The sequence below is a fragment of the Podarcis melisellensis genome (assembly GCF_964234715.1).
Source record: "Podarcis melisellensis genome assembly, chromosome: 1".
Taxonomy (NCBI): Eukaryota; Metazoa; Chordata; class Lepidosauria; order Squamata; family Lacertidae; genus Podarcis; species Podarcis melisellensis.
In genome coordinates this window covers 72,011,904-72,029,948 of record NC_138528.1, presented here as the reverse complement: position 1 = coordinate 72,029,948, position 18,045 = coordinate 72,011,904, and the positions used below count along the sequence as shown (strand labels likewise).

General features: G+C 39.5%; 1 protein-coding gene across 11 annotated transcripts in view; it reads left to right on the top strand.

The window, feature by feature from the left end:
* PTPN5 (protein tyrosine phosphatase non-receptor type 5) overlaps positions 1-18,045 on the top strand; it is a 70,251-nt gene that overhangs the window by 10,378 nt on the left and 41,828 nt on the right. For 6 of the 11 annotated variants that reach the window (XR_014166248.1, XM_081904026.1, XM_081904024.1 and 3 more), the window contains exons 2-3: positions 8,174-8,247; positions 16,635-16,759. The gene's annotated coding sequence lies outside the window, so the exon portion shown is untranslated. The remainder of the gene's footprint in view (positions 1-8,173; positions 8,248-16,634; positions 16,760-18,045) is intronic. The other 5 variants (XM_081904032.1, XM_081904029.1, XM_081904025.1 and 2 more) reach the window with 1 other exon arrangement.

The window sequence follows — 18,045 nt, the reverse complement described above, 5'->3', positions numbered from 1 at the left end:
AAGGTGTATCATGAAGGCGCCGGGCGAACTTCCCTGGGGAGAGCATTCCACAGATGGGGAGCCACTTCAGAGAAGGCCCGTTCTCGTGTTGCTACCTTCCGGACCTCTCGAGGAGGAGGCACACGAAGAAGGGCCTCAGAAGATGATCTCAGGGACCAGGTAGGTTCATATGGAAAGAGGTGGTCCTTGAGGTATTGCGGTCCTGAGTTATTTAAGGCTTTTAGGTCAAAACCAGCACTTAGAATTAATAGTGAGCTAGTAGTTCTGGCTGAATGCACTGGACATTTTTGCCTACCTAGGTAGCAGTTGCGGAAGAATAACCCTGAGTCAGTAACCATAGGCACACTTGGCTATGTAAACAAGCTGTTTAATATATTTTTGGGGTTCCATTTGTAGATTCTCTTTAAATATTTTATGATGTGGCAGGGATCTGGTGCATAGTGTAAAATTCACTAAGTTGTGCAAAAAGATGTGGGACTCTGGCTTGGGTGCTGTGCCTTTAAAAGCTGTGCAACAGGTGAGCATTCAGCACAGATGCTACATTTCCCTAGTGTGAACATGTAGTGAAGAGGAAATCTTTACATGTTGAATTTCTGCCTATTAAGATGCTTCAAGTACAGGCAGATGCTCTGGATGCAAATAACCACCATTCCTAAGAAATGTAAAATTCTCATCTCCAGCTATGAAGTGTGTGTCTGGCCTAATTTGGACACAGGAGAACACATTGAGAGAATTCTAATTTCCTAGAGAGAGAACTTGGTGCTTTTCAAACAATAGATCATCTGATATTTTACATAGCAGCCAGACACATTCTAGGACAAGGCTGGCACACCCAGGGAACATCTAGAGTTTCTGGAAATTAGTACCCTTACTTTTTGCCTGCTGCGTCTGAAAATGTTAACTGTAATTTGGAGGAGCCAAAACTAATCCATCTTTCTCTGTTGCATACTGCCAGCCAGAGTGAGCTTTAAAACAGGAGCATTTAGGATTAAATCATACTGAGGGCCAGACTAGAAAGAACTGTTAATTGCACACGGAATGGGGAGAGGAAGCTTAACTCTTTCTCTTCCTGCTATGGTCCCAACAAGAATCCCTTCATAGAAGCTGCTATTTGCATCTCGAGGGAAGCTCCCATTGGTGCCAGTAGAGGCCTCCCTGGAAATGCAAATAGCAGCTGCAAATAGAATGAAACTTCAAATCCCCCCTGCCCTGGTCCTGAGGCTGCTGCTCTGCCTTCTCTGTGGCTGCTATCAAAAAGTACTGAATCTGCTCATTGACTGAATTCATTTGCCAGGCCCAGAGCTGCATGGGCTGCTGCAGCCTTAAGGGAAAATTCTGCAAGACTGAGCATAGCCCCCTCCCCAACAAGAGCTTAAGGTGGTTTGGAAGAGGGATTGCTGCTCATGGTGTACAGACTTCTCCCGCTAGTGACCCTGGTAAACACTGTAAGGTACCCTGATGTATTACAGCATCTTTAGAAGGATCAGACCACTGAGAGGTTAATTACATGAGAGCAGGAATGAAAGACCATGCGGTTTATCCACTGAAAGCTAACCGGGACCTTAAATTACAGTGACATTGCAAAATTCCAGTAAGGAAATCATTTTGAGAAAACATGTTGACATTTATTTTTCACCCCTGTTAGAGGCATATGTTGTTGATTTGCAAGTATGGGAAGCCTGCAAACAGGACCTAAGTACAGCAGCATCACCCTCACTCTTCATGATTCTCAGCCGCTATACACAGGTGTACAGCCTTGAATAGTAGTAGAACATGTTGCTGTATAATATTCTGTGTGGAGTCTTCGTTTTGAGTACCAAGGCTGAGGTGTGCTCAGATCCATTCCTGGTTATCCCCCAGTTTTCTTTATTTCAGCAGTCTAATTTATATTAGGGGAGTTGCTATTGTTCAACTACTTAGACGTTTGTTTGTTTTTACAATCAAACAATATATAAATATTGTTAAATAAAAAAAAATAAACAATTGACTCTTTTGTTGTGACTAGATCCCATTCCATAATTTCCATCAGTACTTGCTCATGACTGAATTTTGCCCTTTGTGCAGAACTGTTCCCTTACTAATATATTTTTATTATATTCCAAGTGGTCAGTCTTACTTTTGAAAACAGCTGAGTACAAGTTATTTTTAAAAGGTATGGAAGCTCTAATGCACATACTAGGTTCCCTCCACCAAAGAGGTTTCGCTTTTCAATGAACAGAGCCCACTTGCTTGTGTATTCCTTTGTACAGCTCCTTTCACTGAAATAATAAATCAAGATGCCCATGTATTCTGCAATTGCGTACTGTATCAACAATGCAAACTATGGGCAGTCTGGCTTGGGATAGTATGGTGGCAGAAACGATTGCAGAAAAGATCATAAAGATGCCAACGGATATTTGCATTTACTGTCTTGAGTATCTGTGAGTCTAGTGTAATATGGTGCGTGTTAATGAATTTTTAAAAATAGAAGCTGACTTTAAACTGGGAAACATTAGCCCCCACCCAAAAAAAGAAATCACAGTCACGACTTGCCAGGTAAAAAAACCCACCCTCTATTAAATAGTAAGCGACTTCTGGTGTGAATCATATCCTTTTGAAGTATGTTTTCTAGGTGATTGAAGTCATATGGGTTGATTGATAGTTGAGTTATATAAATGTAGGTTCCTGCCCCACACCCTAATTTAAGTACACAATGGATATCAATATTTTTTTAGCCTATTAAGCTCTCTTCCATACAGTAACTAACACAAGACATCAAACATCTTAAAAATAGATAGTGTTGTTATCCTGATTTTGGTGGACCACAGAGGTTGCTGATTTTGGTCGACCATCTGCCAGGTTTGTAAGACAAGCCCTCTTGAATTCTTGGTTGGAATCCAACATAGTGCTAAGTAAGCATTCCTCAGTGCAAGAATTTCTGCTCATTCAACAAAACATTCTCCCCCTGTGTACCCCCTAAATATGTTCTAGGGGTTACTCCAACCCCCCAGGGACAGATTTGGGGCAGGAGGAGAAGGGAGGAAAGACCTGTTGCGCAGGTAGAAATCCTTGTCCTGACAGGATAGGTTAGTTGAATCCTGCCCCTTCTGTTGTAATTCAGTATCTTTTCATAGTTGAAAAAACAAACAAACCCTGACCAGACAGGCAAACTCTTTGGCTAATGATTGACACTAAGGGATGCATGTGGCCACCGTAATTAGTGACCATTGGTTACATATGCACCCTCCAGGTTTAGATGCAGTATGCCTCTTGAAGGCAACTGTTGTGGAGCAACACCATATCCCATTATGTGCTGAAGTACATTTGGAATCTTTTATGTCCTCAGAGTTATGCTCAGGGTTAAGAGAGAGAATGAATGGAAATCTTTTTCCACAATTTTTATCAATGCCGATTTTCATGTTGCCTTTTATGAAACCATCACTGCCTCCCAGTGGTACAAGCTAGCATCAGATATGAAATAAAAGAGAGTTTGTGTGTGCAGGAGCTGATGAAGTATGTGTAGCCAATTTTATCTGTTATTGTGTTTGATATTGGTATGCTGAGTTTTGTTAGACTGTTAGACTGTGATGGTGTTTTGGACAGCAAAAAGCACAGTGAGATACAGCATGTATATATAACCCCAGCTGAATGATAAGATGATGCACTATTGAATACAGTTGTACCTTGGTTCTCAAACGGAATCCGTTCTGGAAGTCTGTTAGACTTCCGAAAACATTCAAAAACCAAGGTGCAGCTTCTGATTGGCTGCAGGAGCTTCCTGCAGCCAATCAGAAGCCACGGAAGCAGCATCAGACGTTCGGGTTCCAAAGAACGTTTGCAAACCGGAACACTTACTTCCGGGTTTGCAGCGTTCAGGAGCCAAAATGTTCAAGTCCCAAGGCGTTTGACAACCAAGGTACAACTGTATTCAAGCTTCTTCTTTTTTTAAATACTATGTGGAAGAGAGACTTTATAATGGAGACATCTCTCCCCCCCCCCACCCAACCCTGTTTGTGCCCATGATGGCACATTGGGCTACCACCTGGCTGAAACTAAGCAGACTTGGGTCTATATGTCACCTTGGGTTCCATGATGGAAGAATGGTGGAATACAAATGTAGGGTGGGATGGTCATCATCATCATCATGAAGCTGGAACTTCTGTGTTAAAATCAGCTAGCTTAATAAATAAGTACTTGAGAAAGTTTACGCATCTGACTATGTCTGCATTAATGTGTCAAAGCAATTCTACCCGTAGGCAAGTATGGAAGTGTTCAGATTTGTGACTCCTTTTTGTCACTGCTGCCACAGGAAACCTTTACAGGAAGAGTAGCAGGATCCCATATTAGCAGGATCCCATGATCCAAGGTAGCTACAAACTGTAATAATAATAATAATAATAATAATAATAATAATAATAATGTGATTTCAAAATTATTAGACCCGTCGGTAGCTCTTTGTGTTTGTTGAGTATATTGTTTGTATGTTGTGTTTGTAGGTAAAATATTCATAAAGAATCACTGAGAGTTAATATCTGGTTCTTTTATTTGTGGTCTTCATAATTTTGCAGGTAATTGGTAGGCAGCTACATGGTATATGCCAACTATGGACTGAGTAGTATAATAGATGAATGAAACTATCAATCCTTCTACAGCATATAGCCAGACGTTTAAATGACAGAGAAGTCTTCCAGCAGTTCCCTCTTGGAAGAAGATATGAAACTATATTTCTGTGATGTGGAATTGCTCCGTTGCTAGCTCAGCTAGACAGCTAGGTGCTTGAGCAGAATGGGACATTTCTTCTCAGGGTCTAATAATGCATGGATGACCAGCACATACACCCAAAGAGGCTTTCCCTGATGTCCTGCCCCCTGCTGAAATCAGGTTTGCACTAAACCTATTGTAGACAATAGAATGCATTTTTCAACACTAATTATGTCATGGGAATGATTTGGGAACCTCCAGGGGATGTACTCTGTCGCTTGAAATATCCCCAGATTCACCCTCCCGACTTCTTTCCCTGATCAGCACTCTGCTGCATGGCCACATTCTAACCTTTCCCTGGGTAGCATTTGCATGGTGAATATGATATGTGATGCTAATGATGTAGCTGCAGCATTCTCTATTTCCTGTTATTGTGATGTTTTTAAAAAATGTGCAGCCGGAGTCTCAGAAATCTCCTCAAGTCCATTTCTGTATCTGTGGAGGAGCTGGGTCACACATTAGGTTGTATGAGCAAATACGTTCTCAGGGATGGTAATGCGAAGAAAATTCTATAACATCTGATTCAGCCCACACTTTCCTGTCTCACACCTTAATGTGTGCCAGTTGGAAATTGATGTTAGATTGGTTCTGAGCCTTTTTTGTGAAAGAATCTATATTAATGGACTTCTTAGAAATTGGTCTACATTTTGTATTAGAAAATGATTGCAAGTGCATCCTTAAATTGTGTTTTGAAGATATAATTGATACATAATTGCATTTGATGATGAGTTTCCTTTTTATTTATTTATTTTTTGCCAGGATGATAGGCTGTTTAAGAAAATAACAGCCCTGCAGGATCAAGTGAAGAGTTCAGCTAGCCTAGCAGTCTCTTCCTAACATTGCCCAGCTGCATGCTTCTGGAAGGCCCACCAGGAGGCTAAATTTTACAAGAAAACAATGTGGTGGTGTGACCACTTTTCTGAAAGATGCTGTCTTGAATATTGCCTCTGGTCATAGTGAACTGCTGTCCCATAGAGATCCAGTTCTTGCACTTGAATAAAGTCTACACATATGATTTGAGGATAGCTGCATTATTGGGTTTAATTCTGTAGATTAGTTTTGTTATTCATGCAGATTATGCACATGTGTGACTCCTGGGATGAATCAGAGCACATAGTAATAAATATCTCTGCTTAAGATTGTTTCTTGAAATCTTAACAGTTCTCACTTCATGATACTGGATTCTTAAATGCAATTGGCGCTATCTACCCACCTTCATTTCTGTGAAAGGTTCCCCTACCCCGCAAAATTGTTGCCTCTTCTGTTAAGAAGTGTGGAGAAAGGATTCCTGGTAGCGTTGCTCTGATGTATAAAATGGCTTTTCTTTCTCCATATGTAGTATTAGTAAACATCCTCTAGTGCGAAACTTACTCTGAATGCAGTTGAAGTCCTTACAAAAGTGCAACTGGTTTCCTCATATATTCAGTCACACTTGGACTTCGGAAATATTTGATCTTTCTGTAAAGGATACATAAAAGCATGCCTTGTCCTATTTTTCATGGAGCAGCATATTTGCAGTGGATAGTTTTGTATAGTTGGAGTGGCCATGTGTTTTAGGCAATGGTTTGCAGTTGTGCCAGGGGAGCCACTGCAGCAAAAGTGAGGGACAAGTCTCTGAAGTGTGCTATGTTGATCCCTGGGGCAAGTAAGATGAGCCTTCTCTAGATTTTTGCTTCTGTCTTCGGAACCAAGTCCCTGTACACTGCAGAACAGTTTTCAGGAAACCTAATTGTTTGACCAAAGCATAATTAGAACTTCATGGTGGAAATATTGACTCAGACATAAAAATATTGATTGCATATGTTATGTGATTAATTAAGAGATTTGTGGGGAACAGACTTCACATTCATGGATTATTGTTCTAGAAGTGCACCAGCAATTTTGCAAATGGGCCATCTCTTTTCATTTTTGTCCCTTCTGTTGTCTCTATACCCACCCCTCCCACCCCATTACTGTACAGAAGCATTTTGATTCAGCTAAATGTGAGGTTCAGTTTTAACACTTACTTGCTTACTTAGTCAAAACCTTATTAGACATAAAAATATGGACCATCCATTTATAAACAACTCTCCCAGTTTGCAACTAATAATTATATCTCTAATTTCCTCCTCTTTCACCCTTGGCCACTCCTTTAGTTTATCTAGTTTGTTATTGTTGGACTCCTCTCCATTCAATTTACTATGTAGATAATTAAATATGGACATGAAATACTGAGACAATTTAGATTCTGCATTTGATGGGACAGCTGCTTGTTCGCCAGTTTTCAGACCTCCATATACTCTCAACCAAAAAACTTTGTTATTTTTGTTTTGAATTGAGTCAGTTGGGACCATTTTTGGGTGGCATCTTTTTGTTTCTTTTTGGCCAGAACTAGGTGATATTTTCTTTTTTCGTCAAAGTAGGAAGGTTCTAGTTTGGTACGGTTATCTTTGGAAATTTGGCTCAATTTTTTTTTTTTAAGTTGAAGACATTCATCGTCGAACCAGGGACTAGTTCTGTTTTTAAGTATCCTGACTTTTGGTGGAGTGTTAAGCTCTTCAAACATTTTGAAGATTTCACTATATACTTGCAGAATGTCAGTACAAGAATTGATGTTCTTTAGATTAAAGAGTAAAGGTAAAGTAAAGAGTAAAGGAACCTGACCCCAGGTTCCTAAAAGCAACTAAGTTTTTGCCCCACTGCTAGATTCATTTCCCGGGACGATTTTAGTTGGGCCATTTGCTAATGTTGACAAAAAATTGTGTTGTTACTATTAGTTATTTCCAAATCAAAGCTTAAATTTATAGACATCAGCAATGGTTGGTGATTGTTTTCGGTGTGCATCCCAATTCTAAAGTTCACTATCAGATTTACAATGTCACAAAGGACCAGCATATAGTTGTTAACACTACACCCTGGGGGGGTATGTATATTCCCTGTTTCTATCACCATCTATTGAACCATTCACAATTTGTAAGTTAAAATTATTACACAGCTCAAGCAAGCATATACCTTCCCTATTTATAACCTTGTCTCTAGAGAGTCTTCCTATTTTCATTGAATGTGCGATGCCATTGGTGGTATTCCAATTTAATACTCATCCTAGCATTAAATGAGGTGTTTGGTTATCTATCAATCAAACTTTCAATGTAAAAGTTTAGTTGTGACCAATCCTCAACAGAGATATTACTTGATGTAGCAAGGAGGGATATTGACATTTATAAGCAGCAAAATATCATTTTTGGAAGTAGAGCTTGTGCAAATGAAGAGAATTTTTTCTAACTGTTTGACTTCAAACCCTAGGTGTCTTTAAACAGACCACAAAGCATTACTTTAGGCCGGCCCTTGGAGTTAGGTTTCGATGCAGGGATCGTATCATATCGTATAACTCCCCAAATGCATTTCTCATTCATACTCCATGAAGAGCACACTTTTTCTTTCTTTCATGCTTTAGGAGAAGGTGGTAGTAACTGATGATTCAGCTGGGAAAATCCTGGAATTGTAGTACATATAGTGACTGAATACTTGGTAAGTTTATAGTATCTGCCATTTGCATGAAACTGTCCTCCAAAAATGTAACAGGAAGGTCAGCTTTGATCTTGTGTGATTTAGCAGAAGATCTAAGGGGTTTACTACAGGTTTCTATTTGTTGGTTCAGGGAAAATCCCACATATATATTGTAACATGATGATGTTGATCCTCTGTAAGCGATGTCACGTATATAAACTAATATCACACATAATCTTTACAGAGGATTTGTGTAGTTCCTTACAGAAGTAACTTTTATATGAGAATTTTATAAGTTGTGAAACAATCTTTAGTAAGTCCTGCACAGTATAGAGGCCGATTACTCATATTCCTGAATTGGGCCTTTGCTTTTTAACATCCCGGCTGCCATGTTGTTTGGATTGCCTTATGACAGCCACCTCTGTAATGACAGATGATGAAAAGAATGCTGTCTGACTTCTACGTAAAGGAAAAGTAAAAATAATACAGATGATTGTCTTCCTTAGCAAAGAATACAGCAAGGGCAGTACGCCAATAAACTACGCACACTGGATGACTAACAGGGCTCCTACAATATCAGTGTAGGCAGGGGATGTGCTATGTTGCCAAAAAAGCACACCATAGGTGCTTCCGAATGCTTTTAGCCCCTTAATGCCTTTCGCAAAAATCATTTTGAGGAGAATGGTGCTGATTCATGCTTGAGAAACAATTTCAATAATAAATCATTTTTAAACTGGTGGCCTTAGATTTAGTCCAGATGAATCTATCTGAAGTCTCAGGGCTAATTTGGCTTATATCTACACACAAGGCTGAAGACTGGACTGTACATTGTTGCTTCTTATTAGTTGAACAATTGCTTCTAAAGATAAATAGTTGGGCTTCTGAGCATGTGTTCAATTTTCTTTCACTGATAAAGTATATGTAGTGTATATGTTATTGACTTCATCAGTTGCTTCTAACAAATGCATAATAATGAAACCATTAAAAATAGCTAGGCACAAGAGGAGCATTCATAGAAAGTTACTTGTTTGATCTCAGAGTATAACTTCTTTTTTTAAAAAATATTTTTATTAGTTTTTTACACATATTAATGACAATACAAAACAAACACAAACCTCAAAAACAAACAACAAAAATTGACTTCCCCATGCCTTCCCTTCGCCACATCCTTGTTTTACCATTTTTCGAGCAACTCATCAATCAGTCTTTAGTTAAGTCCCTTTTGAATTTCCTTAAGGTTTAAGATTTACAGCTGTAGTTCTTTGTTTCCTACCCCTTAACATCTTATCAGTCCACAATTTGACAATAATTTTTTAGATATGTTTTAAATTTCCCCCAGTCCTCTTCCACTGTCTCTTTCCTCTGGTCACGGATTCTGCCGGTCATCTCTGCCAGTCCCATATATTCCATCACCTTCGATTGCCATTCTTCCAGAGTAGGTAATTCTTGCATCTTCCAATACTTTGCCAACAGGATTCTTGCTGCCGTGGTTGCATACATAAAGAATGTCTTATCCTTCTTTGATACCAATTGGCCGACCATGCCCAAGAGAAAAGCCTCCGGTTTCTTTACAAATGTCCACTTAAGGACTTTCTTAATTTCATTATAGATCATTTCCCAGTAGGCCTTAATCTTTGGGCAGGTCCACCAAAGATGGTAAAAGGTACCTTCAGCCTCATTACATTTCCAACATTTGTTATTGGGCAGATGGTAAATCTTTGCAAGTTTGACTGGGGTCATGTACCACCTATAGATCATTTTCATTATATTCTCTTTCAGGGCATTACATGCCGTAAATTTAACACCGGTGGTCCATAACTGTTCCCAGTCGTCAAACATAATGTCATGACCAATATCCTGTGCCCATTTAATCATAGCTGATTTCACTGTTTCATCCTGTGTATTCCATTTCAGCAGCAAATTATACATCTTAGATAAGTTTTTAGTATTGGATTCTAACAATTCTGTTTCTAACTTTGACCTCTCCTTCTGAAAACCAAGTTTCCTGTCCTGCTTAAACATCTCATTTATCTGACGGTAATGTAACCAGTCTCGAACTTTATGCTTTAGCTTCTCAAAACTTTGTAGCTTCAGTCTTTCGCCATCATATTCTAAAATTTCACAGTACTTAGGCCAATTAGAGTCCATGTTAATTTTTTTCACTGCTTTCGCTTCCATTGGTGACAACCACCTAGGGGTTTTACTTTCCAATAAATCCTTGTATCTATTCCAAACATTATACAATGCTTTCCTGACAATATGGTTCTTAAAACTTTTATACACCTTTACCTTGTCATACCACAAATATGCATGCCAACCAAAACTATTGTCATATCCTTCCAGATCAAGAATGTCTGTGTCTTCAAGAAGTAGCCATTGCTTCAACCAGCAAAAGGCTGCTGATTCATAATAAAGTCTTAAGTCTGGCAGGGCAAAGCCCCCTCTATCTTTTGCATCGGTTAAGATCTTAATTTTTATTCTGGGCTTTTTGCCCTGCCAGACAAATTTAGAGATATCTTTCTGCCACCTCTTGAAACAGTCCATTTTGTCTAGAATCTGTAGCGTCTGCAATAAAAACAACATTCTTGGCAATACATTCATCTTAATAACAGCAATTCGGCCTAACAAGGAAAGTTTCAGCCTAGACCATATGTCTAAATCTTTCTTAACTTCTGTCCAACATTTTTCATAGTTGTCTTTAAATAAGTTCACATTTTTTGATGTCAGATTTACCCCCAGGTACTTAACCTTTTTTTCTATTTCCAACCCAGTTTCACTTTGAAACCTATCTTTCTCCTCTTTTGTTAGATTTTTTTCCAGCACCTTTGTTTTCTGTTTATTCAGTTTAAATCCTGCGACCTGGCCGAATATCTCCATTAATTCTAAAACTCTTTTGGTACTAGCTTCTGGCTGTTGCAAAGTTAGCACTAAATCATCTGCAAATGCCCTTAACTTATATTGTTTGGATCCGACCTGTATTCCTTTTACCAGCTGGTCCTTCCTAATCATGTTTAATAAAACCTCCAGGACCGATATAAACAGTAAAGGGGATATAGGACATCCCTGTCGTGTACCTTTCTCTATTGGTATCTCATCCATTACCACATTGTTCACAATTAATTTCGCTCTTTGTTCAGAGTATATTGCACCTATACCGTTTTCAAACCCTTGACCTACCCCCATCCCATGGAGATTCTTCTTCATAAATTTCCAAGAAATGTTGTCAAAGGCCTTCTCCGCGTCCACAAAGATCAGAACTGCCTTCCTATTAATGTCCACCTCTAGCATCTCCAAAATATCTATAATGTTCCTCACATTTTCTGACATATGTCTCCCTGGGAGAAAGCCTGTTTGGTTCTTATGAATCTCCTCCATCAAAACTCTCTTAAATCTTTTTGCTAGAACATCTGCAAAAATTTTATAATCCACATTCAAGAGTGATATAGGGCGGTAGTTTTTAACTTGATGTTTCTCAGTTTCTGTCTTCGGTATAAGTGAGATAAATGCGTCTTTCCACGATTCAGGAGCCTTTTTCCCCTCTAGTATCTGGTTGCATACTTCCTTCAATGGCTGTATTAGCCATTCTTTAAGATCTTTGTAGTATTTTGCAGTCAAACCATCTGGTCCTGGTGATTTCCCCAATTTCATATTCTGGATGGCACCCTCTATTTCTTGTTCTGTAATTTTTTCATTCAAAATCCTTTTATTTTGTTCTGAAATCTTTGATAGTCCATATTTTTTGACGAATTCTTCTATTTCTTGTTCATTTGTAGGCCCTTGTGCGTAAAGTTTTTTGAAGAAACTTTGAAAACAATTGCTTATTTCATTTGGTTTATTGATAATTTTCCCATCTATTTCCAGGGATGTCACCGTATTTAACTTTTGCCTCTTTTTCAGTTGCCATGACAGCAGTTTCCCACATTTGTCTGCCGATTCAAATGTCCTTTGTCTCATTTGCTTTATCTTCCATTCTATTTCTTGATTCATCAATTCCATGTATTGCGTCTGATGGTACTTTATTTCTCTTAAAATCTCGTGAGACTTCGGCTTAGATCTCAGTTTCTTTTCTCCTTCCTTTATCTGGTTCAAAATCTTTTCCTTCTTCTCATTTTGTTTCTTCCTTTTTATAGAATTTTGCTGAATTAGGAATCCACGCACCACGGCCTTACTTGCGTCCCATACTACTCTTTTTTCCACCTCAGTTCTCAAATTTATCTCAAAGTAGTCCTTCAATATTTTTTGGGCCTTATGATAAATTTCTTCATCTCTAAATAGGGTGTCATTCATTCTCCATCTGAAGGTTCCAGTCGTTGTTAATTTCATTTCCATCTTGACTGCATTATGGTCGGAGCAGGTTTTTGTGCAGATTTCTGTTTTTTTCACTCTTGGTGCCAGACTGCTAGAAATCCAAATTTGATCAATTCTAGTCCAGGTCATTTTTGCTTCCGAGAAGAAGGTTCCCTCTCTTTCCAGAGGGTTCCTAGTTCTCCAAATGTCAATCAAGTCCATGGTGTCAGTGAGTTCGAAAAAGGTCTTTGGTAGTCTCCCATCCTTGGATATTACTTGTCTTTGTGCCTTGTCCATGTTTGTGGAGACAACTCCGTTGAAATCTCCCATCATTATAATTTTAAAGTCCATAAAGTCCATTAAGGTCTCATGCAACTTCTTGAAAAACTCTGCCTTCCCCTCATTGGGTGCATAAACTCCAACAATTAAGATCTTTTCTCCTTGAATTTGAATTTCTACTGCCAGGTATCTTCCTTCATCATCTTTAAAGATCATTTTTGGTTCCCACTTTTCCTTGGCATAAATCACCACCCCTCTTTTCTTGACTTTGTCTGAGGAAACAAATTCCAGTCCTAATCTCTTATTTATCAAAAGTTTCCTGTGTATCCTGGCAATATGGGTTTCTTGCAAGCAAATTATATCTAGCTGTTCTTTCTTTAGTATGTGAAAAACTTGATCTCTTTTTCGGGGATGGTTTAGACCATTGCAGTTCCAACTCAGAAGTTGCAGAGACATTTTTGTTATTGGGTATTTTTCCCACCCACTGCTCCAAGTTCTTGTTCCTCGTCGGTCGGTGCTGGGTTCAATCCAAACGATAGGTTTGTAATATCCAGTGTTTCCCTCTCTACAGTTCCTTTCTGAAAGTCCTCAAGGTTTCTCTCCAAAAAGTGTTCTTTGTCTTGAATTGTTTTTATTTTGATTTTTTTCCCTTTGAAGTTGAAGGACAACCCTTGTGGGAATTCCCACCTGAATTGAATGTTGTTTTGTTTTAGTAAGTCAACTAGGTCTTTAAATTGTGTTCTGACCTCCAAAAAGTATCTAGGAATATCTTTGAAGATCTGTATTTGGGAATTTTTAATAATCAGTGCCCTCTGGAAATGTAGGTTCAGTATTTTATCTCTTTCTTCCTTGGATCTGAGAGTTATTAAGCAATCCCTTGGCTTCTTACCTTGCTTTCTGCCAATCCGGAAGGCTGTAGTTATTGTAAAATCCTCTTCCTCTTCCCCCAACTCTTCACTCCAAAATTCTTGGAACTTGTCTGTAAGGAATTCCCCGAGCTTGTCCTCCTCCTCCTCAGGTACCAATCTCAATTTCAAATTCTTGCCTTTCCTCTCCAATTCCATGAGGGCCAGGGCTTCATCATGCTCATGTACCTTCTTTGCAATAGGAACAAATTTCCCTTTGGTTTCCTCGGCCGTGGTCCTCGCGCTTTCGGCTATTTTCCTCGTCTCTGTACTTTCCTGAATTAAACGGTTTATAGAATCTGTATTAGTCGATATTATTGTCGTGTTCAAATCCAATCTTGTTGTCAATTCAGTCAGTTTCTTGGAGTTCTCTGTTGATTGCCTAGTAAGTGATTCTAAAGATTCATTTATCCTGAGTAGAGCCTGTGTCATTGAATCCATTGATACCGTTGTTGTTCTTTCCTGTGTTGCTGTTGCTCCTGTCAAGGAGCCTCTTTTATTTTGAGCCTGAGCCTGTTTTGCTTTGGATCTTGTTGATATTTCATCCAGTGGGCCGCTCATATCTCAAGGTCGTTCCCACAGGAACAGTTGCAGTTGGAAAATCCCACTGTTTCTACCTCAATGCAGCAGTCTCTCTTTTAAGCCTCTAGAGGGAGTACATTGTATCCAGTACGAAGACAAAGAAACAGGGAAAGAAATAGCCATGCAAAGTTCCAAAAGCGAAAGTCCAAGTAAACTTTGTAGCAATTTAAAATGTTGCAAATTTTGTCCACTAAAGCCCTGTTATTTTATATCAGATAAATCTTACTTTGTATCCTCAGTCAAATTTGACAGCTCACTTCAGGCGCTCACTGCTCCGGCAGCCTGGCCAGGGGTATCGGCAGTGGGAGGTTTCCCGTTCAAAACTCCTTTCTTAAGCAGATAAAATTAAGTCAAATTTCTTCCCTCCCTCTCCTGCTCATTGGGGGGGGAGGTCCTCTTCCGATGTCAGGTTTAACAAAGTTAAAAAGCATAAAAACGTCCCTTTTAAGCACAGCTTACTCTTTTCGTTGCTCAGTCAATCATGCAGTTCCGGGGGGCAGACTTCCTTAATTTTTGCCTCTCCCGTTTTCAGCCAAATCTTCTTAAATTTTTAAAGTCCCGTTCCCTTTATTTGCTGTTCTTACTCACGGGTGTTGTTTCCAATCGGTAGTTTCAGGAAGGAATCGGCGCTCTCCGTCAATGGCGACGCGGCTTCGCTCCGTGAGCTGGGTTGCGATCCTCAGCACCGCGCTCACACCCGATGCCGCTCCGGAGCCTTTAAAAAGGCTCTTTCGCGATACCGGGGGGCGCAAAGGTGCCCACCGAATCTCCTTGTTCACAGGCTTCAGCGCCTGTGATTTTAGGGGTCCCCCGCTCGCCGTAGCGGGTCAGACCCGAACTCACGGAGCAGTCCTGCTTCGGAGCTCGAAGCAAGGACCGCCATTAACGCTGGCGCCGACCGGAAGTCCCAGAGTATAACTTCTTTCCCCGATGCAAGGGAGATAATTTGTTGTTCTATTATGTGCTTTGTTATACAAATGCATGTTTAGTGGTCTACACAAGTTGTGCTGTAAGTACCTCCATACTATGTAAATATGAAGTAGAGCCCATGGGTGGGAGGCAGGACACAGTACCTATCCACTGCTACATATATTCCAAGTAACTCCCCTGTGTACAGAAATCATGTGATAGAGGTGCCTGTGTGTTGAAGGTCAAAGTGTGCTAATGGAATGGGAAGTGACCATAAGCCAGGAAAAGCCTGGGACCAACCACAGTCGGAAGGGAGTAGAAAAAGATGGTGTTTTAATTTAAATATCAAATTCTGAATTTTGCACATCCACAGATTTCCAAAACAAAATTTGGCTAGATTTCATATATGGGCAAAATTATTCCAATGCATTGGACTAATGGCTGAAATCACCAATAGTTTTTGTGTTGTCTGCTACTGCTGCAGTTAATTAGGGCTTGTTTTCTATCCTCATTAATTCAATTTAGAACTTGAAATCCCAACCTCTTTCCCCACAAATGTTTTAAAAGCAGAGCAGTCTCCCTTTGCTTAATTGAACATTATGATGCTCTGTCTCTGGCTCCAAGTTCGCATGTGCGGAAAGCTAAATGAAAGTGTAGCATGAGATAATCTTCCCTGATAAAAATCAAAAGCAGGAAAAACTAAATCTCGAACAACCCATTGTCAGGAAATAGATTGTAAGAGAAACCTGAATGGGTTGTCTTGTATTTATTCCAGATATTTGGGGGTTCTTACTGGATATGTACAAGGTTTGAGCATAGGAAGTGGCCCTGCTTCCTGCTCAGCAATGCACAAACAGATGTGGCTTCCTAGTCCTGTCTAGAGATTCTGACTATTAAAACTGGAATCTTCTTCGTGCAAAGAATGTTCTCTTCCACAGACCCTTGCTACCGTTTTCTACCAAGGGAATGACTTATCTTTCCAAGAAATCTTACAGAGGAAAATATATGATAGAAATTATGGAAGACACATGGAAATAAAAGACTACACTTAGGAAAAGAGCATAAATTTTAGATGCCACCCACTGACCACTCTCCCCTTTCAGGTCCTTTGAAATGAAATAGTGGTTGCAACACAAGCAGTCATTGCAGGATACAGACCACCAATAATGTGGTCCAAAGGCCAATACTTTCCAGTTTGAGTTATCAACATTTGTCTCACTCATATCCACTGCAGTAGCTTTATGCTTTATACAGTTTTACATTATTATGATAATTTTCCTTAACCTTCGTAAAAATACTTGGTATTAGAACACACGTTTACACCATGAACTGAAATACAATCAGCATTAATTAAGCCCTCCCCCCCAAAAAAAACCCATCCATGGTGCTACTGATGATATTAAATGTTGTCTCCTTTTTCCCCTTTTCATTTCTTTCTTTCTAAAGGGTTTTTAAAGCATAAAACATTTGCAAATTCAAGATCAATTGTCCGAGAAAGTATCAGAAGTGTACCAGAGGAACCATTGGGAGAAGTAACCATGTGACTGAGAATTTTTGCTGCTTGTCAAATGGTGAGTGCACTACTGTGGACCTTGACTTTAAAAAAAGAGTGCAAACTTTTTCACTTCACCATAGCGAAAATGTTCTAGAAATATTCTCAGAACATTGCAGTGCATAAGTTAGAAGCATCCTTTACAGCCTGGACATTCTGCAAATAACCACTCCTAGTAACATGCCTCTTTTTAAAGCTCTTGGATATAAACTTTGGGCTGCAGAGATTAATTATTTTTAAAAAATACTGACAACTTAAAGAAGAAGTTAAAATATTGTTGATGAAAGTTTACTGGAAGCAGCTCTAAAACAACAGTATACTATATAATGAGTTCAGTATCTATATTCACACCTAGAAGGTTATCTCGGTGGATCAAAGTTTCAGCACCATGGACAGCATATTTTCGGCAACTGGGGAATTTTTGACTTCCATCCATAGGGGTAAACTACTTCTTTTTAAAGCAGATGGTTATGGAAGACTGGGTGGTCTGCAGGTATGAGAGATCTATGCATACCTGAGTAAAGGCTATAGTATTACACCATAAGAGCAGAAGAGTAGTTGGGAGAGAATCTGCCCAGCTACTTGGAGATTCCAAGACAAGCGTGATACTTAATTTTCTAAAATGTGGGAGAAGAGACCCATGTGAACTTGTGTTTCTTGCCTGGGCTCATCCTGAGGGAAACAGGAGTGGGAGTAATAAGAGATAGGATGCTGAGGTAGCCAGGAGAAGGTTTGGTTGGGTGATTCGTGGAAATGATCCACCAAACAGCAGATTTGGCTTATGCATCACAGTAGTATCTAGGAGACCTACCGTCTTACCTTTTCTGAAGATGTGATCTTTCTGTAAAGTATTTATGGCCTTTGATATCCACGAATCAGCAAGAACTATAATGCACAACACACAGCTGTCTTTGCTTACAGTCAACTCATTGGAGGCAGAATTTAATCTTCCTCCTAACCAGTGCCAAGCTGTAAGTAGAAGTTAGGAGTACTTCCTCTCTGATGCTATGTGCCAAATAAATACATGGAAGTATTGCAGCCCTTGAGTGCAGTGGTATACTCTCAGCTACTGTTTTCAGATCAGATTCTGAGAAAACAGCTAATGCTTTTACCTAAATGCAATGCTGGATCAGCTCTTCAGCAAAAAGAATAGATTCTCATAAAATCTGCTGACAGTTCTCAGCTTCTGCTTGGGTTAGGAGTCAACTGGGAGTAAATCTATCCCTAGTTTACAATCTCCATTTAATCAGCTGTTTTGCAGCAGCTCTCCACATTATGGTTTCATGCTTATACTAATGCCTTCAG